Source organism: Mirounga leonina, unplaced genomic scaffold, assembly GCF_011800145.1.
Source record: "Mirounga leonina isolate KUSES-001 unplaced genomic scaffold, KU_Mleo_1.0 Mir_174, whole genome shotgun sequence".
NCBI classification, from domain to species: domain Eukaryota; kingdom Metazoa; phylum Chordata; class Mammalia; order Carnivora; family Phocidae; genus Mirounga; species Mirounga leonina.
Window position 1 is genome coordinate 40773467 of NW_023270451.1, and position 6000 is coordinate 40779466.

At 49.9% G+C, this 6000-nt stretch overlaps 1 protein-coding gene across 3 annotated transcripts in view; it reads right to left on the reverse strand.

Moving 5' to 3' along the window:
• The window catches only part of OSBPL3 (oxysterol binding protein like 3), a 173543-nt gene extending 168639 nt beyond the window's left edge, over positions 1-4904 (reverse strand). For all 3 annotated transcript variants that reach the window (XM_035020763.1, XM_035020765.1, XM_035020764.1), the window contains exon 1: positions 4667-4904. The gene's annotated coding sequence lies outside the window, so the exon portion shown is untranslated. The remainder of the gene's footprint in view (positions 1-4666) is intronic.
• Between the last annotated feature and the right edge of the window lie 1096 nt (positions 4905-6000).

Consider the following 6000-nt stretch of genomic DNA (forward strand, 5'->3'; position numbering starts at 1 on the left):
GGATATTAGCCCTGCTTTCAAGGCATTTACAATCTAGTAAGGGAGACAATACATCTGAATAGATAACAAGCCAGGAGGCACTGGGGTGGGGGAATTGGTTGAGAATGGAGGGAGGAATGAAAGAAACAAAGTGCTAAAGGAAAGAAAGAAACCCACATACTCAATGGTCAGAAACTGAACTGGGGACTCTCATTTTTTTTTTTTTTTAAATGCTATAAGAGATTGAGTTCAAAGAGATTATTCTGTGAGAAGTGGCTCATGAGTTTAGCCTTGAAAGACTTGGGTTTTTCACAGTGAGAGACTATGAAAGAGCCTTCTAGGCAACAGGAGTGTAGGGGCAAAGGCAAAATGCTTCATTGCTGAAGAAAGTTCAGGTTGCCTGTGCACAGGGTTGGGGAATGAAGGGTGAAGGTGGGCTCTGAGCCCAGGCTGCCAGATCCTGATTCTAGGCTAAGGACTCTAGGCTTAAATGGGGACAGAAAGGACCCGGGGTTTCAGTCTCAGATCCATCTAGTATTAGCTGTAAAGCAGCCTCATCTGGAGTACAACTTTTCCTACCCTCACCTGGAGGTATAAAAACAGTGCCTACTCAGGGCGCCTGGGTGGCTCAGTTGGTTAAGCACCTGCCTTCCGCTCAGGTCATGATACCGGGGTCCTGGGATCGAGTCTCACATCAGGCTCGCCGGGGGAGTCTGCTTGTCCCTCTCCCTCTGGCCCTCCCATGTGTTGGACATGATTTCTTCCTTTCTCTCTCTCTCTCTCTCTCATAAATAAATAAAATCTTTTAAAAAACAATAATAACAGTGCCTACTCTGGAGTCACTCTGAGGATTAAAGGCAATAACTCATCTACAGCACATAGGACAGTACAGCACAAGAAGTTCAGCAGCTGCTGCTGTTATTAGTTTCATTATTTTTTTTTTAAAGATTTTATTTATTTATTTTTTAGAGAGTGAGCGAGAGAGAAACAGCATGAGAGGGGAGAGGGTCAGAGGGAGAAGCAGGCTCTCCGCCGAGCCGGGAGCCCGATGTGGGACTCGATCCCAGGACCCTGGGATCATGACCTGAGCCGAAGGCAGACGCTTAACCATCTGAGCCACCCAGGCGCCCTTATTAGTTTCATTATTACTAACTATATAAGCCACTCAGGAATTTTGAGCAATACCATGACAGCACTTAAAGAATTCACCTGACTGTGCTATGCAGGAGAGCCTGAGGGAGGAATGTCCACCTATAAGTAATGTTAGGACAGAGTGCAGAAGTCCCTAAGACCCCTGAGCAAACATGGTTGCGGGGACAACAGGAAAGAATTGATGTGAAAGGTGCTGAGGAGGAGAAAGCCAAGACCTGGGTAAGCATGAACATGGCCTGAACACTAGTGATTGGGAACTCAAGAGGGAATTTTCCAGAAGAGAGGGCTAAGAAGCTGATGAATAAGATGTAGACAGAAAAGAAATTCACAGGAACTACAAACAAGTCTCAATTATGCATGGAAGCCTCTTTCAACTGAACAGCTTCCATCTTCCTTTGTGTGCACACCCCCATTACTTCTGTGGGTATTCTAGGTTGGAGGACTCCCCAACACTCCCTGGAGTACTCCTGAAATGGAATTAACAATTAAGAAAACATCGTACTTCCCAGAAGCACATTATAAATAAAACTGGATTATTCAGACCCTCAAGTAAGGGGAAAACCTTATACTACCTCCTAAAACTGGAATGGAAGTAGAAAAAAAGGATCTCAAATTCCTTTCCACTCCTTTTTTGCTACTAGCCCTTTAGGTGGTAACCATGAGACGCTTATTTAACTTCTCCTTGCCCTCAGTTTCACTACAAGAATACAAAGAGCTGAAATGTAGTTATTTTACTAAAGGGTTGCTGCAGAAGCGTTTAGAATTAGCCGTGGTTTCTTTTCTTTTCTTTTTTTTTTTTATGGAAACAGAAACTAGCTGGCTTTCCAGCACTTTCCTTAAGAGGCATACAGCATTACGGTGTTCAGAATTCATTTACCACAGTGGGTAAAACCCATCCGATTTCTCTCTAGATTAGGTGAAAGTTTCAATTTAAGTGAAAGAATTTCCTTTGCTCCTTATTAAAAGTCCCCCATCGGGGTGCCTGGGTGGCTCAATCGTTAAGCGTCTGTCTTCAGCTCAGGTCATGATCCCAGGGTCCTGGGATGGAGCCCCACATCAGGCTCCCTGCTCAGCGGGGAGCCTGCTTCTCCCTCTCCCATTCCACCTGCTTGTGTTCCCTCTTTCCTGTCACTCTCTCCCTCTGTCAAATAAATAAATAAAAATCTTAAAAAATAAAAATAAAAATAAAATAAATAAATAAAAGTCTCCCATCTACCAAGCCCACAAACCATAAACTCAACCACGAAAATCAATGGCAGTAAGAGTCTCAACAATACAGGGGAGCCTGGGTGGCTCAGTCATTAAGCGTCTGCCTTCAGCTCCGGTCTTGATCAATGGTCATTGATTCTGCTCTGCGGGAAGCCTGCTTCTCCCTCTCCCACTCCCACTGCTTGTGTTCCCTCTCTCACTGTGTCTCTCTCTGTCAAATAAATAAATAAAACCTTTAAAAAAAAAAAAGAGTCTCAACAATTCAGAAAATAGTACAACTAGACGCTTGATACTAGCTGCGATAAGTTTACGCCCATCCTCACGTGCTTTTAATGTATTGTATCACTGGACTCTATCATAAGTTAACTAATTAAATAGTGAGAGCAGGAGAGATTTCCGTGTCGTGGAAGGAGCTGAAGATTCAGAGTCAGAAAGAACTATTAACAAAAATCAAGCTCAGCAATTTACCATTGACCGGGGGCAAGTTCTTGAACCTAGGCTGCAGTTTCTTGATAAGAAAAATGAACCTCAAGACACTGCCTATAAAATGGTGAAGATTAAATGAGATAATGCAAACTTTGGCAGCCTGGTAGTATCTGTCCTACAATGTAACTATTAGCTAGTACTGAAACTGTATCTCAATAATGATAAAGCACCAAATATTCTTTTGACTAAGCAATAGTTTTTATTACAAATAAAGCTAAACATCTATTGATTGTAATAGTGAAAACCACATTTTAGTTTCTTGGAAGTGGTCCAGCACAACAGAAAATGAACTAGAATTTTAGTTCTGCCAGGATAATCTTGGGGAAATTGGTTAAGCTGCTAGAGCCTCAACTTCCCATCTGCTTAGAAATACCTAGCTAATAGGACTATGATAATGTTTAATGAGGTAATCTATATAAAGTTATAGCACATATCCAGTTCTTAGTAGGTACTCAATCTATAGTAGTTATTGGTATTTATTAATTTTCCCAGTAGAAAAAAAAAACGGATAAATAAGCATGAAAATCAAAACCAGGTATGAAACCACCATTCTTCATATTTTACAGAGTTTTTATTCATTTATTCCATAATTTTTTCTTACAGACCTACTGTGTGTCAGGCACTGTTGTTGACTTTGGGGATGGAGTGATGAACAAGACAGATAAGGTCTCTGCTTTCCTGGAACTTCCATTCTAGTGGGGGAAGACAGATAGTAAACAGCCCAAGGAGATAATTTCAGAGAGAGAGTGCTATGAGGAACATCAAACAGAGTGGAGTGCCAGCAAGTTGCGGGGGGGGGGGGGGGGGTGCGGAAATGGTCATTTAGCTAGGGTGTATTTCAGCCCAAGCCTGCCTGACTGGTGTCCTTTGGCCAGAAGGGGAAACCTCATCTTGTAAGATGCTCAGACGTAGAGTGTGGATGATCAGAAGTCAGACCTACATTTTTACCTGTGTTAGGATCTCTTCTGCAGCTGCAGCTTAAAATATTTATAAACGCCCAACCCAGTTCTCAAACTGTGAGGGTCAGTGCAACATCTAGGGGGGAGGGGGGAGGGGACTTCTGATGCACCTTAGCACAGTTCCCAGACACGTCAAAACCGACGACTTCAGAGCCCCCTCGGCTCAGGGTCCCGACTGAGACTGGTACTTTGTGAGACGGAGGAAGACGAGTACAAGTGTGCCGAAGGTGGCCGGAAAGTTGCATTAACGAAGGAGGGCGGCTTGCTCCGGTAAGAAATAAATATCTGGACGATCTACCAAAACGCCCTTCAGGGACTCTAGAAGCTGCAAACGTTTCCCAGGGCGCTGGGACGCCCAAGGGGCGTATGCCCCTGGCGGGGAAAACCGCGAGTGGGGCAAACCGAGCCAGGGGACGCAGGCGAGCCGGGCGCCTGCACGGCCAGCGTCGCCCGGGTCCCCCCAGCACGCCCCATCCCGCGGATGTGGTAAAGCCTCGCGCTCGGCCCACTTACACAGGTTTCCTGCGCCTCCCGCCCCGGGGCCGCGCCTCTCGGCTGCCCAGGACAGCCTCTCCGCGCCCAATCCTCCGGCGCCCGGACCCAGGCCCCCGCGCGCGGCGCCTCCTCGCCGCCAATCCCGGCCAAGGCGTCCCCTTCAGAGCAGCACCGCGGCCCTACCTCCCCCGAGCCTGGCGCGGGCCGCGACCGCAATCTCCCCTGCTCGGGGCTGCCCCACCAGCCGGTTCTTCCCTGGGCGACAGGACACAGACTCTGGTCCTACGGTGACTGGTGGCGCCCCCCAAACCGCAGCCCTTGCGAGCCCGCACCGCCTCTGGCCCCCACCACCCCAGAACCATTCTGGCGGGCGTCCCAGCGCTTACCTGCACGCTCCTACTTCTCCGGTGTGCGGCTCCGGGCTTCGTCCACACACCCGGGAGGCGGCAAAGCCCGCTTCTCCGGTCCTCCCGCAACGCGCAGCCGACAGTTCCCTGCCAGCCGCAGGAGCCCGAGGCGGGGACGGCCACTCGCCGAAGGCCAGCGAGGCCCGAGCCCGCGCCGCGCACTGGCCGCCTTGCGCTGGGGTCCCCTGCACTGCCCTGCCTGGCTCGCTGGCGCTGCAGTCGCGCGGCCAGTTCCCGGTACTTTGCCCAGAACTTCTCCGCGCGCCGCCAGTAGATTAGCGGGAGAAGCCGCGCAAGGGGCGGAACGGGGAGGAGGAGCCTGTGGCCGCCCTGGGGGCGGAGCCACACCAGCGGGGCGGGGAGGGCGGCTGAGTGACCACACTCCCACCAATCAGGAGTCGACCCCGAGGAAGAAGGTGGAGCGATGTACTTGCAAGGAGCGAGCGGATTCCATGACGCAGTCTGGGCGGTGGGGACCGGGGTTCCCGGCAGGTGGGAAGGGAGGAGGGAGAGGAGAGCTGCAGCAGCGTCGCGAAGGGGCTCAATAAGTGTTCCTCGAGTGGCGTTTCCAGGCCGGGGAAGGAGGGAAGAGAGGGAGAACAGGGAGAAGTGAGGGCGGCGCGGGAGGGGCTGGTTTAAGGAGACGGTTCCAGGAGACACACGTGCGAACAGGCAGAGGACTCGACCTCTTGAGGAAGTCAGAGGCAAAGGGATTGAGAACGGAGGAGAAAAAAACGTAGTGAAGGGAGGGTTGCAGGCATCGGATGACGAAGGACAGATTCGGCGTGGGACACCCGCCCAAGACTGTGACCCTAACATCCAGAGAGAGTGGGTTCAGATTCGTGCCGGGGTCCCAGGAGAAGACTGAGGGGAGTGTGGTCGTTTTGTTCTATGCTGTTCATGTGCAAGAGGGAAGGGAGAAAGAGCATCATAGTTAACAACATGCCGGAGCTCCCTGATAGACAAGGAAGTGTCCCCGACTTAACTGCCCACTCGCTCCTCCGCCTCCTTTGATCCTACCAAGAACGCAGCAACTGAGCCCCTGGGCCAGTTCGGAGACTGCAGATGTGTCGAGTGCCGCAGATGGCTGGGTGGAAAGGGAATTAACATTTACTGAGCGCCTACTGTGTGCGCCTGGAGCAGATGTGGACTCGCTCCAGTGATAATGGCACAGCAGGTTCCTGTTCTCCAGGAGCTGAGGTTTTAATGGGAAGCACACCATAAACAAGAACATATACAAATATATAAACAAACGAGTAAATACGGATGATCTATGAACACCGGGGTAATTGCTATGCGGAGTTTTCTTAAGT